This window comes from Gallus gallus, chromosome 1, assembly GCF_016699485.2.
Source record: "Gallus gallus isolate bGalGal1 chromosome 1, bGalGal1.mat.broiler.GRCg7b, whole genome shotgun sequence".
Classification (NCBI taxonomy): Eukaryota; Metazoa; Chordata; class Aves; order Galliformes; family Phasianidae; genus Gallus; species Gallus gallus.
This window is the reverse complement of record NC_052532.1, coordinates 8,845,924-8,860,207: the sequence shown is the minus strand read 5'-3', so window position 1 is coordinate 8,860,207 and position 14,284 is coordinate 8,845,924.

Here is a 14,284-nt window from a genome sequence, read left to right as displayed (position 1 = left end):
AGATAAAATTATTCTAAATTAATATTTAAAAGTAAACAAACAAACAAACAAAAATCAAGAAAAAACGTATTTTTTGAGTAAAGTGTTTTACATGTAGAATGTTTAATGTCATTTTATTTTGATTTCCACAGAAGAAAATTACAATAGTAAAATTGGAAAAAAAATGACTTTGATGGAGTTATGTTTACTTTTCATTTGCATATTTTAGGGATGTCCTCAATGTCTTTATCATTCAGATTATTGTTTTGTAGAAACCACTGGTCCAAATTCAAGAGACATTTTGACATTTTGACTCTTAGACATGTCAAGAGACATAAACTTTTTTATGTCAAGAGACATAAACGGTTTTTATTCCTACTGTGGACCTCCTTTTTTTTTTTTTTTTTTTTTTTTTTTTTTTGGTCACAAGTTCATTAAGTATAACCTGTTTGCCAATATTTCCAAATTCTTACCACTATACTTCTAAACTTTCTCACACTCTAAACAAGAGGCTAGTTTCTACAGTAATAGTTCTATCTGGTAAACAGTTTTCCAGTAGTCATCCTAGAAATTATCCTTCTCGCATTGTCTTAAGATTTCTCCAACCCTGTATGCAATGATGCTGAACATAATAGAGAGTATTAAACAATTTACAGTGTGTGAATGAGTGTCTGGGAAAGATCAAGCTAGAATAAAGCAGATCAGCCCTCAGTGGAGCAGGAGAAATATGCACTGTTCTTGTCCCTCCTCATCACGCTTTTGTTGTAACAGAACCAAACGAAATCTTTGAGTGATTACTCTCCAACAGAAGCTGTGAAAACCATCAGTATGGGAAGCGGACAAAAACTGTATGAACAATAATAGTTTCTTTACTATGTTTTAAACTGATATGAATTTGTATCTAAAAATAAAAAGCAAGAACTGACATTCCCATCATTTTGCCTTTTCTCAGTACTTCAATGCAGCCTTCATTATTTCTTTCTTCCTGACTATCGTACTGTTGAAAAAGACTTTTGAAGTCAGGACTACATCAGCATGGCCAACATTTCTCCAGGTGATGCACTGCTGCCTAGATTTTTATATGCTTTATCAGTGGGCTGATTCTCCACTGCATTTCTCTGTTGCCAGTTTTCCTGTGCTTCAGCTGCAGACAGTCTGGCTGAATCTGTGTTAGAAACAATGGACAAAGAGCGTTCTGTGCTCCTGACCTCCAATGACATGGCATGGCCTGCCTCCACACACTTAATAGAGCTTCTCTCCAAAGAAAACTGAGATGAAAATACCCAAACTGATCATGGGAAACAGACTCAGACAAGTGTTGTCTCCTGAACCGTGCCCAGGTATTGTCTGAACAATACTTAACGGCACAAGGCAGGGAGCATGGTAACTGCTAAAGACCATTTATATTGGTAGGGTAGTGCTCCAACTTGCTCCCTGGTTATGGGTTTTTATGCAATTTACTGGTATAGACATAAACTCAATGGTTGTAACAAGCTTTTCTTTTTGGTGGTGAAACAGTGATACCACAACAGGTTCTACATTGCTAATGAAATCTCTTTGGAATAATGGAAATAGTATCCTATTACTACAGTAGAATTCTGATTTTTCTGGGAACATAGCTTGTGAAACATAACTGGGAACATAGCTTGTGTAAGATTAAATGGAGTTTATAGTGCTTTTTTTTCTGCAGTCATTTTTGTTGGTAGTGGTCGTTCTAGCTTTATTGTTATTTTGCTCTCTGTAACCTGAAACAGAAAAATTCAGAGTCTTCAGAGCAAGGCTATTCAAAAATGTCCACAATATTGTCTGCTCTACTGGGAAATAGAGTCATTTTTCTTTCTGAGTACCACCAAAAGTGTGGCTGTCCTCACAGTCCCTGTCAAGGAAAAATATGGATGATCTAAGAGAAAGAAAAGCAAATCAGGAAACTGCCTGCAGAGATAAGAGTGAGGAGGATTTAAAAGGATAGTGTTTCCATAAATCAAGGCAACCGGTGACAGCTTTAAAGTAAGGGTCAAAAACATTGCAAGAGGTGTCACTAGGATAAGAAGTTAATCCAAGTTTCCATCTCTCAGCCTTTAGTGCTTGTTCAAGTGGAAGTTAAAGATCCCATGGCATTATTTCAGGATCATAAGAGATTGATATCCTGCTCAAATTCTCCCTTTCAGAATCATCACAGGCCTCTGCACCAATATCAATACACACAGATTTATGTGATTGCTGTAAACAAAAGGAACACATTAGTCTGCATACCATTGCTATAGTTTATTCAACCTGTTTGCATGTCAGCAGAGAATGTCAAATTGACAGAAGAGTACTGGGTAGTGTACACAGCATCAGGATGGATTTACAAGAAAAGAGGAAAAATAACCTGTTAAAAATGTAATTCTCTATTACAGAAGACTCCAAGAAACCATGAAAGGCAGGCATAAGAACATCCTGCTATCAATGACCCAAATAAGATGTCTTGCACAAATTTATCAGAAATTCTCTTTGATGCACTGTATATGGAATTATGTTCCCATCTCATAATGGAAATTAATGCTTCCTACCTCAGAAGGAAAATAGCATTTGTGTCATTCTGTAGAGTGTGAAACAAAAAAAGCTGAAGTGACAAAATCTTAATTTAAAGTCTCAGATTTTACACTGCCTTACACAGAATATCCTTTAATGTAGGATTATGTTCTTTTAAAGTAATTCAGTAGGCAAGTTTTGAAGTGGAAAGCATACAGGATCACTGACCTGAAGAGAAGGAAATTGGTGCTTGTGTTTAAATGAAACAGAAGTTAAACACATGTGCTACTCCCACGAAATATTTTCAGCAGCAAAGGTAGAAATAGTGCTTGTGAGTAAGAGATCTATCAAATGAAATATTTTTTTTTAAGTAGATTAAAAGTGTGTTTCCATTTTTCTTTGTGTAAAAAAAAAAAAAAGAGAGAGAGAGAGAGATTCTGTGTAAATTTCATTTTCATAAATTATTTAGCTCATATACAAACAAGCCAGTATACAAACAAGCTAGTGTAGCCTGGTGATAAAGACTGGGAAATATGGTTTCATTTCTGTAATGTTGCCATGAATCTTACTCTCATATTTTCATTACTTGAACAGAAAAGGGGGAAAAAGAAAAGGTCAGAGAAATGACATTTTTCAGTATTAATATCAAAAAATATAATTAAGCAAAGGCACTTAACATTTGGAAAAAGTGAAAATACTTGGTTTGCTTTTCCTCTTATACTAGTTTTACACCAGTAAAACTAAGCCCATGGGATTTGGATTTTGGGCGGGTCTCATGGCATGCTTCCCAGAGTGCTGGTGAAGTGGAAAGGAGTTTCTTTAGGTGGCTGTGTTCCTGTCTAAATGATGTTTTGAATAACAGAGGGATGTTGTCCTAATTATACTGTAGATTATATGCAGATTTGCATAAAATCCCTTACTATTCAAGTCTAAATATAATGAATTGTTAGGGAGGACTCCTTTGGCCTCAGTTACGTTAATTCTGACATATCTCAATGGAGTGAAGGGGAATAATATTGCACGTGGAAGGAGAAATTTAAATGGATGTTCTATGGATGTTCTAAGAGAACACACAAAAATGAAGAGGTTATGATAAAATAAATAAATAAATACACAAATAAATAAATAACAACCAAACAAAACTTTTGTATGACTATACAGTCCCTGGAGTAGTAACAAAAAGTTTCACATCTCTGAGGGACAATTTCAGTTTTAAATTAAACCACACAATCGAAACACAGATTTTAACTTTTTAAATAGAATTGGAAACGATGAGGAGCAGGAACAGCGTGATCCTCCAGAGCACTCGTGCAATCTATTCATTGAGAATATATATTCATCAGGGAAGAATCAATAGCATAAAAAAAACAGGTGTGTTTCTTACTAGCTAACAAGTAAATAAAGAAGAAAATAAGGCTTCCTCATGAATTGTTTAGTGTTTCCTCAGACTGTGGCTGCTGCCTTTACTTTGGTAGATAGTTTCTGCAGGAAATCAAGAGGCTGCTTTTCTGAAAGGGTGTTGAGATGGCAGTAAAAAATATTTACATGTAATCATGACACCTAAGCATAGATTCAAGACTCCAACTAATTAATCCATGATTTCACATAATGATAAAGCTGCCAGGATTAATTCAGCAAGATAGCAAAAAACAGTTAAAAGGGTCATTATTGATGCACTGTATATTTGGAGTCATTTGAAAGACAAGTTAGGCATATCATAACATTTTTAGGTCTGCAAATTCTTATCATTAATAGCACTTCTAAACTGTGGAAAATCATTACTTTAGTCGTGGCATCTTTAGGTTGCATTCAGATTGTAACAGTTTGCTGTTACATTAAATTTGTAAATGATCTTTAAAATAGTCATGGGAAGCACAGCTGAACACAGGAGGAACCACAGCTGTTTGTTTGGGAATTTGCTTAAGCTCTTGTGTTTGCCATTAGTGCCGGAGACACTATTGCTTCCTTGCTGATGAATCCATTACTCAGTGTAAACAAATCCACTGTAATTCCTGAAGCGTTATTCTGTGTTATTCGGGAGTGCAGGGAAGAGTGTCAAAATATCAGTGAGAAGCAAGGAAGAAAATATCACCTGTCCTTTCTGAAGACCTAAATGATTTTCTATAGAAAAAAAAATATGTTGAAGTTTGACTGTTACAATAATTTTTAAAAATACATTTAATGTTGATATTTGTTTTCAATGGATAAGATTTAATAAGATATTTCATGTCTTTGCATAGGTGAAAATAAATAATTATCCCCCAAAAAGAATTTCATTTGAGATGAAGCCAAAAAAATGAGAGTGATCTGAGAAATAATGATTTGATTTGATTTGATTTGATTTGATTTTAATTGAAGGGTTATTTTTAACAGTGAAGAAATAAATCACTTACAATTACAGGTCTTGTTTTAAGCAAGAACCATATTTCTTATAATGCAGGTAAGGTGGTAAATTGACTTAATGGCAATTTTAATTTTAATTAATAATCCATGCTCAGTGTGGGAGCAGAGCTGGAACATGTTTGGTCTCTGCTGGAAAGTGAGGCTGAGCTGCTCAGAGAAGCTACTTGCAGTCATCAAGCTGTATGTTTTCTATGGCAGGGTGCTCTCTGTAGGTTATGTTACCCAACCACAATTAGGCTGCTTGCAGTTTGGAGGTCTCCACTTGACACACTGCCAATCACAGTGCAGATGCCTGAAACTTTGGTCTCACATTTGAAACCTTGTCTTCAGTTCATACCCTAGTGCTGCATTAGTCTTCTTGCAGTTTCTCCATTATGATATTTTGTATAAACTGTTGTTCTTGGTCACGAAGTAGTTACATTTTCAGCTTTACTCTTGAGCTTCTGCCTCCAGGCCTCTCTGTGCTCTTATTTCATATGTGATGGGTACAGATCACTCCTGCTCTCTTGAGTAGGACACAAGGATGTATTTCTTATGAGGCTATTTGTGTTTGCAAAGCTGTTCAGGCTTTTTGTTGACGGAAGGTCACAATTTACCTCACTAAGATGGGTAGGAATGGATGCAGAGTGTTCTGGTAACTGTCACTAACAAGAAAATAGTGAATGCCAGTATGAGAACTGCTGTCAGTCGTGTTCATGTCCTTAAAGAAAACGGGGATTAAAGCATGAATCTTTCTCTGCCCTGGGACAAGCAATGCTTTAATAGAATCTTTTGTAAAATTATATTCTATTCCTCCAATTCCCATTTTCCAGGACAGCTTAAGTATCCTGGTTGCATTACTGAAGTCAGGCTTCGGTTGGTTGGCATTTCAGTCCCTCGGGTGATTTACTGGGTTACTCCTCTGGTGTCTGCTTCTGCAGTGCAGGGACTGGAAAGTGCCAGAACAAATGCAGGAAGATGTGCCAGCTCTTAGTACACAGCATCCCAAAGTGCCAACAACATTTGGCAGAAACAGAAACACTGTTAATAGAGTAAGCCACTAAAATCTGCATTCAATCATCAGAGCAGCATCTCCCCACACTTGCAAGAGAATGTTCAAATGAGAAAGCAAACCAAAAGGCAAATTTGAGTGTCAGAGAGGGTAGGAACAAAGAATGTGCTTAGAGGATTAACTCCTTAGAGATGAACTTCTCTTCTTTAGTCTTTTCTTGTTCTTAAAATGGGAAAGAGCTCATGCTTAAATGTATGTTTGATTGTAATTACTGTGTTTCAGTCGAATCCCAGGCAGAGACTAGACCATGTTTGGGCTGAAAAAATAAAACAAATTGAAGTAGGAGAACCCTATTCATGTCACTCCTGCTGGTTGTCAGCACAGCATGTTTTGCTACAGACCATGATCTAGAATTTTCGGTGGGATAGTGGAGTCACTAACAACTGTAAAGAAGACAGCTTCTCCTTGTGCTCTGAATAAAGAAAATTTCCCATCTGCATTATCATACTGCCCACAGATTTCCATGTATTTCTCTATAGGTCTAATTTGTAACATTCCCACCACACAGCACTGAAGAAAGAAACTTCATACTCAGAAGTTGCTGAAATAGCAAAGGAATGCAGAATAGTCAGCAAGATATGACAGATTCAAAGAGCATGCTGGCTTGTTTCTAATCTTTCTGCATTTCACAAGAGCATTTGGGGGTTTTATTGCTTTGTTTTGTTTTAATCTTGCTAGGTTAGGTAAGATAGTTGTTGATTTTAAGATACGCAGAACACGTTAATCAAAAACATGAATGTGCCACTGTAAACAGAAATGTGAACCCCAGTTTCCCATCTCAGATCTGTAACACTGTGAACCTAGCTTCCAAAATCACTATTGTGATTTTGCCAAGACAATTAGTCATGTACTGATCTAGGATTAATGATTGTTCCTCATTAAAGACTAATGATTTTAAAGCAACTGATGATTGAGACCTCTTTAGTCACTGGTGGTGAAATTACTTTCCACTGAAATACAGTGGGTAGTTAGATTGTAGAGTTAAAAGGATAATCTTTCATAGCCCTATGGCCTATAGGCCTAGCAAGGCTTCTATAGGTTGTTAATAAAAAACAACTGTATCCACTAGGACGATTTGGGTAAAATTATAGCAAAATCTCTAGACACTCAGTGAGTGAACCTGAGACCTGCAATGAGAGCATGAAGTTAGCAAATATACCGTATGTCAGAGGAGAACTTAGAAGTGGGTGATATTAAAATAGAAACATTAATACACAGTAAGAAGCTGTTCTTCTCCAAAAGTTGTTCCCAAAACATTTCAAGTCTTCTCCTTTAATTTCTTGGGAAGACAACTGTTTAGGAAACCAGATGCTTCCCAAACACCATATTAATGATCCATTCAAAATCTGCAATTTCCAGGGTTTTGACATCAGTCCTGAACTGCACTGAGGGCATATATAAGTTACAGCTGACCCAGAAATGTGAGCTGCCATTCACTGTGCTGAGCTGCGATTACTCCACTAATCATCTCTATTTTCCTGTGATTTCTGCATTTTACTGAGAGCCCATATAGAATGAAGGACCACACACAGTTCTTCCTGCTACAAGACTTAATAGTTGCTCCGATGTTTCCTTATGGTTTGTGACTATTGCACCTCTAAGCCACAAGATGTTGTCTTAAATTAGGGTAACACCTCAGCCCAGGCATACCTAAACATAATTAGCTTGTTCAGACTTTCACAGACTGTTACAGCTATAATTTCTTCCAGGTTACAAGCTTACTTAAACAGAATTTTTCCCAAACACCTTAGCACAGAAAAATTCAAATAAACATGATTCAGGCCTACTGCATGGTCCCATTCATTTAGTTTCCATTTTTATCATTAAATTCTAACACACAGTTCCTCCATGCTTGGGTTTATTTTACTACAAAGAATTTGGAGATATATATATATATTTACTTTTCATGTTTCAAGGAGGATATGTACATCTATAAATATTAAGCCCTACTACAATGTGGATGGAAAGAGGTATACAGTAAACTCAAATCACATCAAAGATTCACAGAAAGCCCAGTGTTAGACAGAAAGTAAACATGCCATGCCTATACTGCTCAAAGATGAGCTTTTATTTCCTTAACAAAACAAACAGAGTAACAAGAAAAAAATCTTTTCCAAATTCTGTCTTTTTTTTTCCAAGGCTTCTGTGGCCTTGCTGAGTAAAAGCTGAGCTCAGGGCAGTTGGAGTGGAGTAAGGAAAGAATCTTCACCCTTATAAGCATGTTAAGTATCTGTAGAAGTCAAACAGTGAGGAATCAATCTTGCTTTATTAAAAGAATTAGATTTTTCATTTGCTTTACTAAGTTGTCCTGGTATTAAAAAAAAAAAAAAAAAAAACAAAACTAAAGGAAACAAACAAACAACAACAACAACAACAAAAAAAACCTCAGCCATGATGTGAACAGTTGTTTCCCAAATGCCCACTTTGTTTTCCAAAAGTTGCATTGTGTGATTTTACATAATGTTAACATTTCTGTTAAATTGAATAAATGCACATGAACAGAAAAGTTTCATGCAAATGAAACTAAGAACACATGTTGTATTAATGCAAAAATTGTGCTGGCTCATTTTGTTGCCAAAGGGCTCTCTACACACCTGCTCTTACTTCCATCAGAACTAAGACCAGCTTCCCATCAGGTGGGCTAGACAGATTTTCATTTGGAACCACTGTCAAATAAAGTGGCACAAATCATTAAACAGAAAAATACAATACTTTTGGACTATGCATGCTCAGGAATGCTTCTGACTGTCAAGGGCAAAGCCAAAACCAGGGGTCTACTTGTCTCTAGGCTGTTAAAATTGAATATACCAGCTACCACTGTCTGCTGCTAACATATGTCAATACAGTTTCAGCTGAGTTTTTCTCAATCTGTGTATCCCAGAGAGGTGGTGGAGTCACTGATCCTGGAGATGTTCAAGGAACGTTTAGATGTTGTGTTGAGGGACATGGTTTAGAGAGAGCTATTGGTGACAGGTGGACAGTTGGACTGGATGATCTTGTAGGTCTTTTCCAACCTTGGTGATTCTATGATTCTATGATTCTATCTCAATGGATGGTGAGCAGATGGAAAGACTGTCTACATAGCAGGTTTATTTAGAACAATCAAAAGGCCAGCATAAATAAAAGTTAATGACAGTGTAGATTTACATTGTCTAAAATGTGCCTAAATTTAGGGGTACGTATGCAGGCATTTAAATATTCAGTCGATGTCTAAGCTCTCATAGTTATGGAACAGATCCTCCTGGACAACATGCTTGATCACATGAGTAATGAGCATGTGATCTGAGACAGACAGCATGGCTTCACCAGGGGAAGGTCATGCCTAACCAATCTGGTGGCCTTCTATGATAGAGTGATGGCACTGGTGAACAAAGGGAAGGCAACAGATGTCATTTACCTGGACTTGAGCAAGGCCTTTGACATGGCCCCCACCACATCCTTATCTCCAAATTAGAGGGATGTGGATTTGATGGATGGACCACCCGACAGATATGAAATCTGTTGAAAGGCCACAGACAGCGGGTGGTGATCAATGGTTCTATGTCCAGGTGGAGGCCAATAACGAGTGGCATCCCCAGGGGTCTGTCTTGGGACCAGTGCTCTTTAACATCTTTGTCAGTGACATCAACGAAGGAATTGAGTGCACCCTCACCAAGTTTGCTGATGACACCAAGCTGAGTGGTGCGGTTGACACAGAGGAAGGAAGGGATGCCATTCGGAGGGACCTCAACAGACTTGAAAGGTGGGCCCAAGCAAATCTAATGAGGTTCAACACAGTAAAGTGCAAGGTTTTGCACTTGGGCCAGAGGAACCCCAGGCATCTATACAGACTGGAAGGAGCAGTCCTTGAGAGCAGCACTGCAGAGAAGGACTTGGGCGTCCTGATGGATGAAAAACTTAACATGAGCCAGAAGTGTGCTCTTGTAGCTCAGAAAGCAAATGGTATCCTGGGCTCCATCAGAAGAGGGGTGACCAGCAGGGACAGGGAGGTGATTGTCCCTCTCTACTCTGCCCTTGTGAGGCCCCATAGAATCATCATAGAATCTTAGAATGGCCTGGGTTGAAAGGGACCACAACGATCATCTAGTTTCATGCCCGCTGCTATGTGCAGGGTTGCCAACCACTAGACCAGGCTGCCCAGAGCCACATCCAGCCTGGCAGGTCTGGAGCCCCCAGTACAAGAAAGACAGAGAGCTGTTGGAGAGGGTCCAGAGGAGGGCCACAAAGATGTTCAGAGGGCTTGAGCACCTCCTCTATGAAGACAGGCTGAGGGAGCTGGGCTCGTTCAGCCTGGAGAAAAGAAGGCTGTGGGGTGACCTAATTGCAGCCTTTCAGTACCTAAAGGGAGCCTATAAAGAGAAGGGGAATCAACTCTTTGAAAGGGTAGATAACAGCAGGACAAGGGGAAATTGTTTTAAGTTGAGGGAGGGAAGATTTAGGTTGGATGTCAGGGGGAAGTTCTTTACTATTAGAGTGGTAAGATGTTGGAACAGGCTGTCCAGAGAGGTTGTGGATGTCCTGTCCCTGGACGTGTTCAGAGCTAGGCAGGATGGGGCCGCAGGTAACCTGGTCTAGTATTAAATGTGGAAGTTGGTGGCCCTGACTGTAGCGGGGGGTTGGAGATTCTTGATCCTTGAGGTCCCTTCCAACCCAGGCCATTCTGTGATTCTACAATAATTATCAACAGATTTCAGAAATACCGTTGGCAACACCTAGAGAGATATTCAGCTTTTAAAAACAGACACCTGTGGCATGATTCTTTTATGTGATTATAGGCATTTAATCCCATCTAAGACATTCTGGAATATCAGAGATAACTGCACGGAACTAACTTATGTTGATACAAGACAACAGGTAGATACGTGCCCATACAGAGTGATAGCTGGAGCCCAGGTGAGATACTGCAGAATATTTCAAATGCCACTGTCTTCCTATGATAAGGAGCTGAAGCACAACTGACATTTGATCAGCTGTGATCTCTAGCATCTACAAGATTCAATTAATTTATCTAAATTTAGATTTCTGACACAGTTGAGATGCCCTAGGAAATCTGAGAATGCTCAACAAATATATACAGCAGACATGTCTTGTTTATTGGCAGATGGAGGCAAGAGAATCAACATAAACTTAAATGTCACCTAACATCTAGTGTGACTGTATCATGCCCTATGTCTCCATTAACTACCACAAGAGCTTTAAACAATGTCTGTTACTCACCTGGAGAAAACTGCTACATGGACACCTACATATCATAGAATTACAGAATAGTCCAAGTTGGAAGGGACCCCAGAAGTTCATCTGGTTAAATTTCTCATGGAAATGGGTGCCCAAATGAGATTACCTAGTACACTGTCCAGTGACATCTTAAAAACGTGACAAGATCTCCATATCATCCCTGGGGAAGTCGTTACAGTGATTGACTGTTTTCATGGTAAATATATATATATAAAGATATTAAGATATATATAATATTATATATACAATATAATTGTATATAACACAATCAATATAATTGAGATATATATATATATTAAGATGACAAATGTAGATGTCCAAAACCAGACTTGAGTCCTACAAACAATCTTTTAGCTTTTGCAAGCACTTTTCTTTCATCTTAACGTTTAAATTTGAAGTCAGAATTTGAGTTTTTATGCGAGTTTGTACAGCACTGTACTGATTTAGGTCATGGAAGTTAATACAATAGAAGGGAAACTTATCTGATTACTATTTGGGAAAACCATGTGTTAGTCCCTTATAAATTGAATTTCTGCTTACTCTAAAAATATTATCCTCCCTATTTGCATGTTTGATATAAGTAATAAAGAAAAAATAGCAAAACAATACACTAACCATGGAATTACAATTGTTAAATCCGACACTAGAAGATTAGAATTAGTAAAAAGTAGTGCACCTCTAAATGCACAGAACCTTTAACATTTAAAAACATAGAACACGAAATATAAGGTACAATGTTTTCTAAGATACAAAAATAAAAAAGGAGAAAGACAATAATTATTATTAATTATTTAATATTAATATTTAATATTAATAATAAATGTTATTATAAAATGAATGACAGTGAAATTTTGTGGATGACAAATGACAAGTTACCCATCAAAATGAATGCAGATGTAGTCATGATCATAGACTGGCTGTGGTGGTGGACCTCGTACACAAAAATATGAATTAAGCCTTCAAAGCAATGAAAGAGTAAGACAGAGAGAGAAATGAAGGATAATGTGGTGCTTGTCTCTGTTGTGATTAAGTAGGCTGATATAATAGTTTCCCTGAATGGGTCATCACCAACACAATGATAGATCTAAAGCATAATTTTTTTTTTAGAAGTTAGTAGTCCAAAAGATAAAAGTCAGCATCATTCAAAATCACTGTCTCTAATTAGAAGAGAGAATGTGGCTTCAGTTTTAATTGTTCTAATATCAGCCATTCGGTCAGATGTTTCCCATGAATAATCTTTACTTTGCTGAAGCCCTACTGCTTATGCCCTTTTCTATGGTACAGTCTCATTACAAAGCAAACTTAGTTGGTAAAGAACTACATCTGGTTATCATACTATATAAATGTGTCTTCTGCTTGCATACAGTAAAAGAGACTGTGTTGTTTACTGCCACAAATTCATCTGTATTGTAATCTCTTTCTGTGTATTTTTACAGCAGCTGTTTTTATGCCCATAATAAAAACAAACAAACAAACAAAACCCATGAAATTATAGATGGGAAGAAAAGAAAAAAAAATTGTCAAAAACTCTCAGCTCTTTCAGCTCTTTAACTGAAATGGTATTTGACATAGTAAGCCTGCTATGTTATGAAATGTATCTACAGTTCACATAAGTTTGTTCCCATTTTAGTTGAGCATAAAGAGGGTTTTTTTTTTTAAATATTGGTTCATATATAGTTTTTTCCATGTATTAAATAACAAAACTTAAGTTTACTCAACAGTTATCCAAACCATAGCCATCCCTAACAACGAAAATTTTCCAAGTTAAAAGAAAAGATGGCTCTTTCAGAAACCACTGAGGAAAAGTGAAACATTAAGCTACTAAATTTGCTTACTTGACTAGATTTTAGAGACCATATGAGAAGGTTAATGGTATCCTGGGGAACTCAAATTTTCTTTTGGAAATATCATTGCATAGGAGAGTCTACAGTGGCATCTGTAGAATTCTACTATGTCATGAGATCACAGGATCTTTAATCACTGCTCAAGGTATCTGCAGTCATTTCTCTCCAGATGATCAAGGTAAATCTTTTTACCTCTGTAATGCATTTACATGGAAAGGATTTGGTAGTGGGAGGACTGCAGGGCTGGCATCAGAGAGAGGACATCAGCAGCTTCCCTCATGTTGGACAGGACCAAGCTGCTTTAAAATAGACCTATTCTTTACCAAAGCTGAGCCAATGAGTGAAATGTGGTGCCACTGTAATAATATGCTTAAGAAAGGGTAAAAAGTACTGTGTAACAACTGTTACAGAGAGGAGTGAGAAAGATGTGAGAGAAACAACCATGCAGGCAAACAAACTTAATGAGAAAGGGATAGGAGATATTCTAGGCAACTCAGATTGGATATTCTGGCAGCGCTTGAGGAAGGCCCTGCCAGGGATATTGTTCCCTAAAGCTCATGGTTCACACTGGAGCAGATGAATATGGCTGAAGCAAGTTACAGCTCATAGAGGAAAAAGCAGGAAAAAAGCTCTGCTCCTGCCAAGAGTCTACGTACTGGAGTAGTCCATTCCTGAAGTACTGGACATCATGGAAAGGATCTATGCTGGAACAATTGGTGAAGGACTATTCCCTGGGAAGGACTCCAGGCTAAAGTTGGGGAACAATATGAGGAAGAAGAAACAGAGAAAAAATGTTATGAACAAGTCCGAAACCCCATTCTTCATCCCACTCTAATTCACTCATGGAGAGGGAGAGACGATAGAAGAATGGAGTGAAGTTGAATAAATGAAGATAGAATTAGGGAGTTGAGCCTAGGAAGTAGGAACAGTATATGTTTAGTTTTGTTTCTCTCTATCCTACACTTATACTAATTGTTAATAAGTTAAAGTACTCTTCTCCAAGTTGAGTGTCTTTTGGCCACGACAGTAATTAGTGAGTTATCTCACTGTCCATATCTCAACCTATGGACTTTTCCATGTTATTTTCTTCCTGTCCTGTTGAGGAGGGAGAGCAAGACAGTGTATGGGTACCACTACATCCAGAGCAGAACTGCAGATCTAAAGAACATCCTTCATGTTTGATTTTCTTGCAGAACTCTAATTCATAGTTCATATTAAATACTGATTTTGCTGTGGGTGAGCCTTTTATTAAAGATTC